The sequence below is a fragment of the Canis lupus genome, chromosome 35 (assembly GCF_011100685.1).
Source record: "Canis lupus familiaris isolate Mischka breed German Shepherd chromosome 35, alternate assembly UU_Cfam_GSD_1.0, whole genome shotgun sequence".
NCBI classification, from domain to species: domain Eukaryota; kingdom Metazoa; phylum Chordata; class Mammalia; order Carnivora; family Canidae; genus Canis; species Canis lupus.
This window is the reverse complement of record NC_049256.1, coordinates 13,242,433-13,258,197: the sequence shown is the minus strand read 5'-3', so window position 1 is coordinate 13,258,197 and position 15,765 is coordinate 13,242,433. Positions and strand designations below refer to the sequence as shown.

The following is a 15,765-nucleotide window of genomic DNA, read 5'->3' as shown; positions in this document are numbered from 1 at the left end:
TTATTTGTCTCCTCCCAGAGCATAGGCCATGTCACTGCATACAAATTGTTTTCATCCTGGAAAGAGTCATCTTTTTAACATAAGACACGCTGTGCATCCTGCTGCTCATTTGAAAAAAGGGAACAATCAAACAGAGGGAGATGTAAGTGACAAAGTATTTCAATAGTTGAATCAATAATACAAAGGTTTTTGAGCAGAAAAATGCCATATAAAGGTTTTTATGGGTATTTTTTTTTGGTTGTTTTAGACAAATAACTGATAAGAACAGAATTTACTGCTTTTAAGTCATCGGGATTTTTTGGCTTAATCCAAAAGACATAATCCTACAATGGTCAAGAGTAATACCACACTTAAACAAGAACCACAGGAATAGTTTTATTAAATAATCATTAGTTTACCTGGCAAACAGTTTTGGCAAGAAAATAATAATTATTTCACTTATTCTCAGAAGCCTAAAAAAAGGGCAAGATTCTGGACTAACATCTTAAAAGTTAAAACCAATTACCTTCAACATACTGGTTATCTCAATTAACACCAATGAAAATAATCTTGAAATAAAGTTCTTAGTTTCACTGTATCCATTTGATCCAAATGATTGAAATAAAATAAATGAATCCCACAGGAGTTCTAATTGTCTGTTAAATTCTAATAAACCAGTGCTGCAACCTGAAAGCAACTCCAATGAGGTCAATTTGTCTAATATATTACCTACTGAGGTGACAGTCCCAAAATTCACCCCAGAAAATCCATTTTTGGAAGCCATCCCCCAGAGTCGTGTTTACACTGGGATAGACAGTGTGTTTCAAAATCTATAGGAAGATTATGATAAGAAAAGATCACTCCTTTGAACAGAAAGAAAACAATCTAAGAATTAGATGTCATGTTGCCAGTCATGCCAAAGGCTCTTTCTGAGTTAACGTGCAGCCTGTCAGCATCATCCACCCAGAGTACATTGTCTGAAAACTCAATCTGGCCATTCTGTTCTGCAGGAACAGGAAACTCTTCAACAGTATGCCCTATAGGATATCTTGATAACATCAGCAGGCAGAGTATTGAGCACACGCCCCCTGGTCACATACACATACCCCAGATGAGAAAGTAAGGAAGACAGGAATTCTTCTGTATTCTCATCAACAGCAACAAAAAAAATGGCATTTATAGGCAGAAGAATAATAAAGATACCCTTGTAGGTCACTGAGCGTATGCATGGGGAGAAAATAACTTGGATCACTGTAGTCAGGAGGAAGCAAGTCACAAGGAACGTTTACAGCTTGCAAAGCATGCGGTGTCCACTGTGCCATCCTCTCTGTCCAGCCATTTCTGCACTAGTGTGTCCTCTTGTGCAAAAGAGACTTAAGAAAGTAGACATTTTGATGGATAATTCCCATTTTCTTTTACCTCACAATGTCTTAAAACAGTAAGTAGACCTATTAATCACTGTAAATGCTCAGAAAGACACATAAGTAGTAAAGATCTGAAAGAGAAAAGTAGAGAAGCCAAATCTCCAAAAACTGCCCCTGGATTACCACTAACATTGAATTATATGGAACTGTTTTGTTCCTGTAAGTGAAAGATATACTTGCCCTGCCACCTGAACTGAAGCAGAAAAAAAGAAGTACCATGGAATTCAGACCCTAAGCCTAATTTAGTGTTGACAGTGGGATCTTCCCTCACTTATAGGCATTATCATATTATAGTCCTGAATACTATCCTTTATACAGACTAAGGAGACCACCAAACTTATAACTTGAAGAAAGATAATTAGCTAAGACTTGGGAATGTCAAGTAACAGCAAAATAAATTAAAAAAAACTCAAAGGAGTATTTATAGGGTACTTTTATTAGTTCCCCAGGGCTTCCCTAACAAATGACCACTGACTGGTGGCATAAAATGATGGAAATGTATTCTCTCACAGTTCTGGAGGCTAGAAGTCTGAAATCAAGTCATTGGAATGGTCATGCTCTCTTTGATGGCTCTGGCAGAGGAATCCTTCCTCATCTCTTCTAGTTTCTGGTTGCCAGCTAGATTGCCAGCAATATTTGGTGCTTCTTAATTTGCAGATGCATCCCTCCAGTCTCCACTTCTGTCTTTACATGGCCTTCCCCACTGCGTATCTATGTCCAAATTTTTCTCTTGTTATAACAGCACTAGTTAACCCAGTTTGACCTCATGTTAACTTGATTACATCGGCAAGTACCTTATTTCCAAATAAGGTTACATTCGCAGGTTCTGGGGGTTAGAACTTCAGCATATCCTTTAGAGGGACACAATCTATAATGGTGCTCATTTAAAGCACTGACTCATTTGAAAAAACTACAACTAGCAGTATTGATATAATTCTTGGATGCTGGAGGATGGTAGATGTGGGGGAGAAGGGATATGGCCCACAGAGAACAACCAAGTCATGGTGTGTATTTTCGTATCAGGACCATGGACAGTAGCTCATGTTCCTCCCACCCCCGCCCTTATCCCACCCCAGTATCAGTTTATGCCCATGGGGAGAAATGCCTTGCACTGAACAAGGCTTATCAAAATACCGTTATTAGATTTTCTCTCTGCTATTTCTAAATTTGTATTCTTTAAACTAATTTATCTTACTATAATTTTGCCTGGTATAGAGGAAAGATTATAGTAGTAGAGAACAGTTTGTTGGCTTATGAAGACTGTCATTATATTTTTTAAATATGGGGTTTTATCCTCATTGTAAAGTCCTGAAACCTAGGTGGTTAGCTTAGCGAATGATGATCCAGTGGAACAACACAGCTCTTACCACTTAAACTTATTCAGAACTTGTCTGTTTCAGAGAACCCATAAATTATTTTAAGGTACCTATACTATAAAATGATCAGCATTTATGTTGCTTTTCTAAGATGAAGTGTATTAAAGCAATGTGTAAGAAAATACAAATGAATTGGATTTGATATGTTCTAAAGGAAGTGAGTAAAGTGGCCATATCAGAGGGGGTTAGATGACATAAGGCTTTATATACCCTTCTGAGGAGGCTGGACTTCTATGGAAGAAAGAGAGGAGCTATTTAGGGCTTTAGGCAAAAGGATGATACAGTTGAATTTGTATTTTATTTAGATAATCTGTTGGTTGTGTAAAGGATGATTTACAGGTTGGTACGACAAGAGGCAGGCAGAGACATTTAACTAGGGTAGTAGTAATAAAAACAGGAGAACAGAATGGATTTCAGAAATATTTAGGAGATAGAATCAGTAGGTCCTAGTTACTCATTAGGGATGGGAGGGGAGGTTATATTCTTGCTTGGGTGACTTAGAAGAATTGGTTTGAAGGGATGGTGGATAATGAGTTTGGTTGCTGGTATATTCAATTTGAATTGTCTTTGGAGTTCAAAGTCTGTATCCCTGCATGCTCTACTGCAGAAGCATTGCCCTATTTCCTAAGTCCTTGGTATTAGCACTTCAAACTGTTCTTTCTTTCTTAGATCATGAGCTCAGTGAAGTTGATCTTCTCATGTGCAACCTTGTATCACTTACAGCCTGAGAAAGTGCTTGCTTGATAACCATTTCTGGTGCCATCCTCAAATCCTTAACTGCTTTGGGTAGAAGAATTGAAGAATTTTTCTTTCTTTCTTTCTTTCTTTCTTTCTTTCTTTCTTTCTTTCTTTCTTTCTTTCTTTCTTCTTCTTCTTCTTCTTCCTTCCTTCCTTCCTTCCTTCCTTCCTTCCTTCCTTCCTTCCTTCCTTCTTCTTTCTTTCTTTCTTTCTTTCTTTCTTTCTTTCTTTCTTTCTTTCTTCTTTCTTTCTTCTTTCTTTCGAGTTTATCTATTTGAGAGAGACAGAGAGAGCACAAGTGGGGGGAAGGGCAGAGGGAGAGGGAGAAGCAAACTCCCCCCTGAGCAGGGAGTAGGACCCTGAGATCATGACCTAAGTGAAAGGCAAATGCTTAACCCACTGAGCCACCCAGATGCCCCTGAAGAATTTATTTTTAACGTGGTGGATACTTAGTGTCTTCAAGCAAAGAGGGACTCTTAGATGTGCTTCCATCTAAGATAAGGGCTTTCTTCTTAGGACTTTAGGCAGAGAAATCTGAGAGCACTAGCTTCCTATAGTGACTAAATTATTGACAGCATTTAAAGGCACATTTGATTTGACACAATGTGCATACATGCTGTCCCCTGTCAGCTTATTTGGTTTCTTCTGAATGGCAGAGATTAAAACACTTCTGACAGAGTAGGGCCTGGTGGTACCTTGCTAAGGAGGACTTAGCACCTTAAAACAGCAACCTACCCATTGTGAGATTTAGACATAACAATCCTGTGTTGTTCTGGAAGTCCCTACACAAGGAACAGCCTTCTTACACTCATTCAAAGAGTCAAGGTTGCCATGACAGGTGGCTGAGGAGATAGAGACCAGGTTTCCTGGTCATTCATATTCTCTTCATATCTCCACAAATTGTAGGTAGAGGTGGGTAAGGGAATTAATTGGTAAGTAAGTAGAGACCATCTCCTTTTTACATCTTCCCCAATTCTATGAAATGAGAACAAAGGAAGTGGAAATGGCTCTTCATAAATTTTACTGTTGGAAGACACCACAAAACCCCTCTGGTTCTATTCTTTTATTTTAAATAAGTGGAAACTAACCCAGAAAAACACATGGAGCTTAAGGTCTTTGAAAGTTCTAATCAGAATCCAATTTCTTTTATTTACAGAGCAGAACTCTCTCTTATATCATGTTACTTCTTATGGCTATCATTTATTGAATTTGAATACAGGGCAATATAGTCAGAAGGACCTCATCTGGTTATTTTAGTAATGCTTTGTCTTAAGAAAGTTCATTGCAATAAATCCTGAAAGAACTCTTAGAAATTGACTTAGCTTTTTTATTATTTAAAATCAGTTTTCTGGATGACTAAGGCTATGCTTCATTAAAAATTCAACAGTTCCCTCCTTGATCCTTTTGATATGTAAATCTAGATCCTATTTACGCGCAACACAAATTTTTATGTCTTCTTATTGGATCTAAGAACTTATTCCTGGTAGAATGCTTATCAGTTTCTGAAACACTTACCCACACATGGCTTTCTTATCTCTGGCATTTGCACAAATAATTTTATTCTCATGATACTAATGAGAAAACAAATACTTTGAGAGTTTAAGTGGGTTGTTCAAGTGATGCTGTTAAGACTTACGCTCTCATCTGTCATTCTATAACAAATCACTGCTTCTATTTGATGAACACTCCACTTTTCACTCAGTTATAATTCTATGGTTATATCAAGATGATCCAGGACCTGTTGAGAGATGAAGGATGTTTGCATCAGACTTTTGTGCTTTTCAATAGACCTACATGAGCTTTTAAAATAAATTTGCAATCCTGTTTCTTGTCTTTGGATTTTTGCTTATTGCTACTCTTGGTACACCTGATTAATGTCATATCTTTCTATAGTTACTATTTCAGGTTTCTGTTTCAGAGCTAATAATATTATGGGATGAATTGTATCCCCCCAAATTCATACGTTGAAATCCTAATCCCCACCCACTACCTCAGAATGTAACTGTATTTGGAAATAAGGTTTTTAAGGAGAGAATTAAGTGAAATGAGATCTTAAGGGTGAGCCCTAATCTCATATGACTGGTATTCTTATAAAAACAGGAAGTTTAGACACAGATTATACACACGCCTAAAGGACAACTATGTGCAGACACAGGGAGAAGACTGCCACCTGCAAATCACAGAGAGAGACCTCGATATGGAACCAACACTGCCCTACTCCCTGATCTTGGACTTCCAGCTTCGAGACCTGAGAAAACAAATTTCTTTTGTTTAATCCATCTTTTGTTTCATAAGCCTGTGGCACTTGTTATGATGGCCGTAGCCAAGTTTTACAAACAAAAAATGAATAGGAGATAGCTTTTAGAATTGTGCATGAACTACAGATGAATAGGTCTTGACCTGGGGCTTGCTTCCGACTTAAGGTCCTGGGCTTTAGTGCATGGACACGGAGATGTTGATTTTAGCTTGCAGCACTACCTTTGGCTAATTTTGTGATTCTGGGTTATGTTCTGAATGGGAGGAGTTATAGGATGCATGATTTTCAGAGAGGTGAGGTCAGAGTTCCAAAAAACAAGGGATTATAAAACAGACACCAAATGGTCTTTTAGCTATAGAAGATTTTTTTACTGACTTAGAATGCTGTTTTCATATGCTCCCCTATTGCCTTTAAAATGTAATTTAATTCCCCAAACCTTAATCTATAGGTTTTGATTTAGAATTTACCAGCTGTAAACATCATAGCATATGCATATGTATATTCACTTCTTATTTTCTTCTCCTAGGCTGCCTGGGTAGCTATAGGCATTGCTAATGTCTGAAGTTCCCAATAAACGTTGAAACGGAATCTGTGGAAGTTCAGAAATGCTGACTAAAGTTCACTTACAAATGAGTTTGCTCTCCCTTTCCTCCCCAGGTCAGCTTCAGTGTTTTGGATGGAAACTAGAGCCCTCTGTGCAACAAGGGAAGAACAAATGCACTAAGTATATTTCTGTAGTAGTGATGTAGACCATTAAATAGACCCTAGCAGACAGGAAAGCCCATATGGATTTCAAAAATAGCACCCATCTGTCTGAGAGCTGCTAAAAAATGAATTTTAGGACTTGGAACGTAGCCTGGAAGTGAAACCTGACTTAGGTTCTGGAAAAGCTATAGAGGAGTTCCTTAGAGAATTACAAAAACATGTACCTTTTGCATTCCAAGAATAATAACCAGGCACAGGAGGACACTCAGTGCCAAGTTTCACATTTAAATCAAGCAGCACACTGAATTGAGAGCTGAACTTTGGCCCTTCCACAGTTGAGTGCTGGTAAAACAGAACTCCTAGGTTCAAAGGTCAGCACTTAAACCGTTGTCTTGACAAGACACCTCAGGCACAGAAACATTTAATCAGGACATATAATTAAGCACAAATGAATAAAGAACACAGTTTAAATCGTGTATGTAGGTATATTGGTATATACATATATGCATTTATAGAATTTAAAAGTCCATGGGTAAGCTCTAAGAAAACCTCCTGACTGGGGCAGCCTGGATGGCTCAGCGATTTAGCGCAGGTTTAGTGCCGCCTTCAGCCCACGGTGTGATCCTGGAGACCCGGGATCAAGTCTCACATCTCCCTGCATGGAGCCTGCTTCTCCCTTTGCCTGTATCTCTCTGTCTCTCTCTCTCTTTCTCTGTGTCTCTCATGAATAAATAAATAAAATCTTGAAAGAAAGAAAGAAGAAAGAAAGAAAGAAAGGAAAGAAAGAAAGAAGAAAGAAAGAAAGAAAGAAAGAAAGAAAGAAAGAAAGAAAGAAAGAAAGAAAGAAAGAACCTACTGGCTGGTTTTTACTAAGTCCAAGGCATTATTTGGGGGAAAATAGGTAAACCTGTGATGTTTTCTCAGAAATGAAATGCCATCATCTTCCTATTCCTGGCAGTTGAAGACAAAGAAAAAAAAGATTACATTTTATATCTGTTTTGAAAAGGACATGTGCTAAAAAATAGCGTTCAAGATGTGGTTCCAAGTCATTTGCAAATCCAAACTTCCTTCAATTTTATCTTTCACCTTCATGTACAGAAATAGGAAGCACCATATCTGTTTTATGAAGTGTAAAGGTTGCTGGTGATAAAATATCAGAATTTACATGCTATGCCTAATGATTCAAAGCTTTCTGATGTGGCAAACATCCAGGTAAAAATTGTGTGGATATTTTCCCATGTTATTGAAAAGCAAGATGGGGGTGCCTGAGTGTCTCAGTTTGTTAAGCATCTGCCTTTGGCTTAGGTAATGATCTCAGGGTCTTGGGATGGAGCCCTGTCTCAGGCTCTCCACTCAGCAGGGAGTCTGCTTCTCCCTCTCCCTCTGCCCACCCCCCTGATCCTGCTCCACCACTCTTGCTCTCTCTATCTTTCAAATAAATAAATGAAGTCCTTTTTCTTTTTTTTTTAAAGCAGGATGAAGTATCATTTTCTAACGAAATAACATGTGAGGCTTAGGAAACACCTTTAAAGGCAAGTTTGCACAGAAAGTTCTTGTGTCTCCTATGTGGTAATAAAGTCTATGAGAAATTACAACAAAGCACTGCATAATAAAATGCAGCTCTTGCTTTTAAAAACTGCACAGTGTGATATTAAAGTTCCTATGGGGATGTGCATAATGGAAAAGGAATTGTGACAAAGTTAGAGATGTAAGTGGCATTCATGTGAAATTATGGTCTGAATATTGAACTCTTTCATCCCTGGTAGTTTAGCCCATTAGGACTTTGTATGGCTTTCAGGATTTTAAAACCCTGAAAGACTCCAGTTATCCTATTTATCAGCTTGGAGAAATAGAGACTATATTTATTTTCTCCACTCTAATATCTTCAGCTACCTGGCACATTTGCTGGTACATGAGAGATCCCCAATAAATATCATTGAAATGAATGGAAATTGATTCTCTGTGAGACGAAATACAGAATTGAGTTATGGATACAATTGGATTGAGAATGTGGATTGAGAAAACAGATCAGCTCAAGAGATGCTATCTCTTTGGGGAGAAATTTCCCCATAAGTCTCTTGCATTTTTGTGTCTTTTGGGAGCAGAAGTGATGATTCCCTTTGTTTTGGACTCTCTTCAATTATATTTGTACAGCAAACAAGGGATAAATAGTGTGTTCATCACAGCAAAGGGCACACCTACCTAATGCCAATTATAAAATGTTTGGTTTCCTTAAAATCAGGGCTTCCCTGTAACACAACCCACTGCATATGCAGGGATCATCTGGCCTTCTGCTTATTGCCCTCTGGGATTTAATGCTTGGGAAATGGGCAGAATGATATTCTGCTTACCCTAATTGCTATGAATAATAAACTAACCTTTGTCTTATTCAGGAGCCCTATGTCTTTGGCCAGCATGCCTGAAGCAGAGGCAGACTACTTTAGTTAACTTGCAAGTAGGGTAAAATCTCAAACCCTTCATAGGTTTGACAGCTTCATATACCAAAGAGATACTTATTTGAAGTGTCCAATAAAGAGAGTTCCACTTCCTTCTAGGAAACAGTGCTGCTTCTACTCTGATAATAGAAACAACCTAGGTAAACTATGATACCAGAATTTTCCTTGAGTGCCCTAGGGAGCTGAGATTTCAATGCAACCAGCAGGTATAAAATGTAAGGAGAAATAAGCTCTTCCAAAGAGACGAAATGTGGACATTGGCTGAAAAATAATGGCTGAAATTTTTGCAAAAAAAAAAAAAAAAAAAGACACAAAACCACAAATCCAAGAATCCTAACGAACTCCAAGTAGAATAATCCTGAAGCATCACAGACACACATAGCTAAACACATCGATACAAATTTCTGAAAACTGAAGATGAAAAGCACATCTGAAGGCAGTAAGAGAAAAAAAGACACATTGCAAACATAGGAACAAAGATTAGAATTACCAGAGATTTCTTGTCAGAAACCATGCAAGCCAAGAAACAGTGAAGTGACATCTTTAAAAACTTCAAAGGAAAAAAAGTCAATCTAAAATTCTTCAGTCAGTGAAAATACCTTTCAAAACTAAAGACAAAATAAGGGCACCTGGGTGGTCAGTCCGTTAAGTGTCTGACTCTGCTCAGGTCATGATCTCAGGGTCATGAGACTGAGCCCTGCATTGGACTCTCCACTCAGTTGGAAGACTGCTTGAGATTTTCTCTCTCCAACTCCCTCTGGCCCTCCCCTCCTCATGCTCTCCTCTATCAAAAAAAAAAAAAAAAGGCAAAATAGACTTTTTCAGGCAAAAAGAAAAAGATTGAGAGAATTCATCTTCAACAAACCTGGATTATGGATTACAAGAAATGTTAACATTATTTAAGCAGAATGAATATGATAGCAGAAATTTGGATCTAAACAAGAAAATGAAGATTTCTAGGAATGGTTAAAATGAAGATATTAATGTAAAATACATCTTTTCTTATTTTTCATCACTGTAAAAGATTTTACTGTCTAAATGAAAAGTAGTAGCAATCTACTGTGGGTTTATATCATATAGGATATAAAATGTATGACAATAATAACACAAAAATGAGAGGCAGAACTAGCAATATACTGGTTTAAGGATTTTACACCTTACCTTTAGCAGTACTATATTATTTGAGAATAACCTATAATTGATTAAATATGTATAATATAAATGCTTGGACCGACATTATTTTTTAAAAGATCTAGAAGTGATAAACCAATAACAAACTTTAATCATAAAAATACTCAATTCAAAAGCAGTCTGAAAAACAGGGCAAAAGGTATAAAGAATAGATAAGGCATTAAGGAAACAAATGTTAATGTTGCAGATTTAAACCTGATCATATTAGTAATCACATTAAATGTAAATGCTCTAAATATACCAATGAAAAGACAGACATTGTCAGATTAGATAATAAAGTGAGACTCAACTATGTACTGCCTATAACAAACTCACTTTAAATATAAAAACAAAAAAAGGTGAGAGGTGGCAAAAGATATACTATGAAAATACTAATCTAAAGAAAGCTAGATTGGCTATCCTGATATCAGACAAAGTAGATTTCTGAGCAAAGAATATCACCAGGAATAAAGGCCACTTCTTAATGACAAAGAGCTAGAATAATCAGGAAGACATAATAATTTTATATACTTATTAGCAGGTCTTCAAGTAAATGAATAAAAACTGGTAGAACTACAAGAGGAAAAAGACAAGTACATAATTTTAATTGGAGACTTCAATAGTTCTCTCAGTAATTGATAAAAACAAGTAGGAAGAAATTCAGTAAGGATGTAAAAGACTGGTAAAATGCTGTCAACAATTTGAACTAATTGACATTTGCAGAATATTCTATCCAACAAAAGTAGAATATACATTCTTTGCAGGCACATATAATATAGACCACATTCTGTACCATACAACACATTTTAAGGAATTGAAAGCATACAGAGTATACTTTTTAACCACAATGGAATTAAACTAGAAATTAAAAATAGAAAAATTCCCAAGTGTTGGAAAGTTAAATAACACTACTAACTAGATCATGGGCCAATTAAGAATTCATAAGGAAAAATAGAAAATATTTTGAATTGAATGAGCATAACATAATATAGCAAAATGTAGAAAATACAGCTGAATTAGTGCTTAAGAAAAATTTGTAGCATAAAACACTCATATTAGAAAAGAAGAAAGGTCTTATAGCAATGATCTAAGTGTCTACTAAATAACAATAAGGCCAGAATATGCTAAGGCATTTTAATTTTTAAAAGTATTGAGATATAACTTACAAATGTGGTGTACCAATCTTAAGCATATACGTCAAAAATTTTTTACATAGGCGTGCACCCATGTAAACGCTGATAAGGAGATTAAACATTTCCAACTCTCTGTGCCCCTTACTAGTCAATAACTGCCTGCCACCAAATACACACATAGAAAGGTAATCAGTATAGTCAGGGCATTCTAAAATCAGTTTCAAATATTTATACACTCATTCCACCATGTGGTGAAATTCTCCATTGTTACTGGTCTTATTAAAATATCTTCTTCAAATAAACACATTTTTCAAACGTATGGATTCATTTTCCCTCAATAAGTCGGACTTAGCCACCAAAACATTTACAATGTCAGGAAATGTCCTCATTTGGCAATATAATATTGGCTTAAGAAACTTTGTATCTAGCTAGATCTAGGTTCAAATAATATCCCTGACATTTTAATTCTAGGTCGCTTACCTGACTTCAGTCTTCTACCTACCTCGTAGGGACTGCTATGACAGTATAATGAGATAGCGTATATAAAATGCTCAGTAGACTGATTTGTAAATCAGCATGAACACTATTGTTTTAAGATCTTTTCTGTTTGTTTATTTGTTTGTTTAGACAGAGCATACAAGTGTCAGCGAGGGGCAAAGGGAGAGGGAGACTCTCAAGCTAACTCCACACTGAGGGGAAGCCCAACACGGGCATCCATCTCACAACCCTGAGATCAAGACCTGAGCTGAAATCCAGAGCCACCTAGGTACCCCAGCATGAGCATGATTATGATAGAGTTACTGATCCACCAATGTTAGGCTTATTACCTCTCTTAAAAACCAGCAGGTAATTGCTAAGCCCTCAACTTACAGGTCAGCATGTGAGGCTATGCCAGAAATCTAATGTTTGCTCAGGCTGAGTAACAAAACATTGGAAGCAGAGGTTCTCCTCAAGTTCCTCAGTCTGTGGATCCAAATTCCCTCACATAGCCTTAGGCTCTCTGAAATGGCCGTTGAACCTCATTCCAGAATAAATCTCCAAAGCATGTCAAGAATGGTCTATTTTCCTCCTTAATGGACTATGCTGGGACTGTGGCCCACAGCAGCAATGTCAGCATTTAAGCATTTGTTGAATAAAGGATTGAAAAAGGGGTAATGTATTTTGTAATGTATTTGGACTGAAAGCCTGAGTTAGCTTAGGCCACCACCTAAACATTATAATAGGCTGACTTATAATACATCAAAATCTATGTGGTCTGCACTTTGAAATAAATAACAAGGCAAGTTAAGAGTCTATGAATACATCTCATTTTAAACCATAAAATTTGTATTTTGGTTATAAGGCCTTTAGGATTACCAATTACAGGGCCTTTAGAAAACTCAAATCAAAATTGCCAGATGAGGAAAGAGCTAGCTGTTTCTAGGGATTGTTTAAAAAATGCTTTATGCATAACTTATTGTAAGACTTGCCCTTGCTGGATCTTATTTTCTTCAGAGCCCACTAGAATGTTCCCACCAAAGAGAAAGCAGTTGCAATTAGTGTATAGAACAACCAGATTTCACATATTGGGCATCAGTCTACAGCATATTTATATAGAAGAGCATGGTGCTGGAAGTGGTGTGAGTGAAGCTTTTGCCATGTGGCTTCAAAAGGCCCAGCAAGCCTGAGGGTAGTTAATGCTTCCTCTACAAAGGAGGAGAGACATCCTGAGTCTATGGCATTCATATAACATGACAAGTCAGCATGGCAAATGTTCCTTTTTACACAGAATATTAAATTAAAAACACAAAAAACGGCTGCTATTTGCAGAGGTCGGTTCTATATGTAGAGGGAATATGAAGACCTAATTTCTGTGCTGAACTGAATAAATATGCAAACACAAAAATGTAACTAACAATGCAGGGCAGTTCATAGTAAACCCTGAATTAACAATATACATTATAGATATTATAAAGAAGAAAGAAAACTCTGAGTTGAAAAGAGATATCTCACAAATGTAGGGAGCACAGTTGGCCTTTTAAGATGGGAAGGCAGGTTCCAAGAGGGAAGCTGGGTGTGGGCTGGGGAAATAGGTGGAGGGGATTAAGGGCATAACCATTGTGAGGAGCCCTGAGCATTGTTGAATCACTCTATTGTACACCTGATACTAATATAACACTGAGCATTAACTATACTTGAATTAATTTTTTAAAAAAAGATGGGAGGATAGAGTGAGTTAAGATAAGCATATGCAAGTAGCAGTTTTAACTAAGCCAAAGGATGAGAATGAGCAAGTCTGATTTAGGACAACTACTAACATATATTCCTTAACTGCATACTTTCCATGTGCACCCATTCATTCGCTCTTTTTACATTCCATTTATGATACTTCATTTAAATAAGGTATTTTCTTTATATGCAGACTAATTCAAATGAGGACTTAAACAATTAACACATATACTTACATTTCATATTTATAATGCTATTACTTTCCAGCTTTTACAGATAAAGAAAGTGAGGTTCAGAGACATTAAGCTACTTGTTCCAAGTCACACAGAGATGAGATTGGAAACTAGATCTGAAGCTAAACTGGGTTGGTAAAAAACAAGACATGCTTCTCTCTCTCTCACTCCTCCAAATCTCTCCATTACTATGCTTGAAATGAAAGCTGAATGAAGTTCAGCTGATGTGATAGGACTATTCTAAGTATGTGACATACGTCAAATAATTTAATCCTCTGACAAATGTATAGGATGGATGCTATAATTATGTCCATTTGGTGGATAAGGAACGGAGGCACACAGAGATGATCTGACTTGTCCAAAATGACATAATAAAGAGTAGAGCTGGAAATCCACATAAATGGCCCAGCTCCAGAGCCTGCACTCTTGCTCTCTACCCTATACTGATTAGCATGGGTTATTCATGGCCAAAGTGATAGCAATGAGAGAAAAAGGGGAAGATGGACATAAGAGCCATTGAAAGGAAGAATGTATGTGGTTGAGTGGCTGGTTAGTTAAATAGGTGAGAGATAGTGAAATATTAAAGATAATTTTTCACTTCAGCACCTTGATTTCCCAAGAATGAAAATAAGCATGTCAAGAAAAGGAGGCAGTGTTGTAGGCTAAGATGGTGAGTTCAGTTTCAGAATATGTTGATGCCATGGTGATGAAGTATGACACCTGATGGCACTGTTCAGAAGGCTGTTGGAAACAGAAAGCTCCTGATAAGGCATGTGGGGGTTGTGGGGTCAGAGATGGAGTGACAATTTTGGGGATTGTGAAGCTGTGGGATGTTTGACTGAGATCCCAGAGAGAAAGCATAAAACAAAACAAGGGAAGGCCAAGTTCTGCAATTTGGAAAAAGCCCATTGGGAAAGATATAGAACGAGGGGAGGAGAAAGAATGACCATAGTTAACTTCCCAGAGACAAGAGAGGTCTTCACAACAAAGGATGTTATCAACAGTGTCAAATGTCAGACATAGCAGAAGGAAAGTGACCGTGGAATGTACATTACAGATATTATGTCTATGTTATTACAGGACTTCTGAAAATAGCTTCTGTAGAGTTTAGACTCTGGAGCCACGTGGGAGGGGTTGCAGAGATGAATGGGTTATGATGAGACAGAGACATTACCGTGATACTAAGGAGTGATTGTTGTGTTATACATCACAATATAAAGAAGCACAGATGTCATTTCAGGTGGGTAGAAGCATAAATGGAGCATTTTCTGGAGTATACAGAGGATTCAAGGTAATTCTAAAGGCCCTGTAACCACCATCAGCTAATTCAGGCTCAATCTACATTCATTGCTCTGAGAGTGACATTCATGTGGCTGTTGAGCAGCAGGGAGGGGTGATACTTCAAGACTCTGCAATAGCTGGCTGCATTTTCTTGCTCAAAATGGCTGCAGGCTCAGCTCCTGATAGTCCACATAGACTGACTTTGACTGGTGCCATTGGAGTCATGCTATTCAAGGTTCTGCATCCACATGACCATCTGCAACTTCAGCAGAGAGACTATGACTCATTCATCTTTATATGCTTATCACTAGGACAATGCAGGAACCTAGGAGAAAATTTGTACATAACTGTTAAAAGAATTATTAAACAAATTTGTCACAGTCCATATTTTCTCTGCATCCCCATCAACATCCTCTAAATGTGGATCCACCAAGATACAAACAATAATAATATTCATGAGGCAAAAATATGATATCATTTGTTTTTGCATACCACTCTATTATAGGCACCATGTGCTTTCACATATTTTATTCAGCAAACTTTACAAGTTGGAATGGAACTTGAGGATCAATAAGATCTCAGAAATTCAGTTACAAATTTTAGTCCAAATCTAACCAGAGACAACAAACAATAGTGAAATATCCACTGGTGCTCTAAGTGGATGCATCCAAATGTACTCACTATCGAGCCATATCAGTAGACCAACTTACACTTTTGAGTAATAAAGTGGGGAAAGGAATGTGCATTTTCGTTTACTGAAATTCTTCAGGCACCGCAAGCAAGATCCAAAAGAGATGGCAATGTG

The 15,765-nt window shown here is 37.3% G+C and overlaps 1 long non-coding RNA gene across 1 annotated transcript in view; it reads right to left on the bottom strand.

The window, feature by feature from the left end:
* Positions 1-3,750: 3,750 nt before the first annotated feature.
* Positions 3,751-15,765, bottom strand: part of LOC119877862 — a 98,716-nt gene continuing 86,701 nt past the window's right edge. The window contains exons 3-4 of the long non-coding RNA XR_005384149.1: positions 5,154-5,255; positions 3,751-3,787 (exon numbers count right to left, since the gene is read on the bottom strand). This is a non-coding gene — a long non-coding RNA (uncharacterized LOC119877862). The remainder of the gene's footprint in view (positions 3,788-5,153; positions 5,256-15,765) is intronic.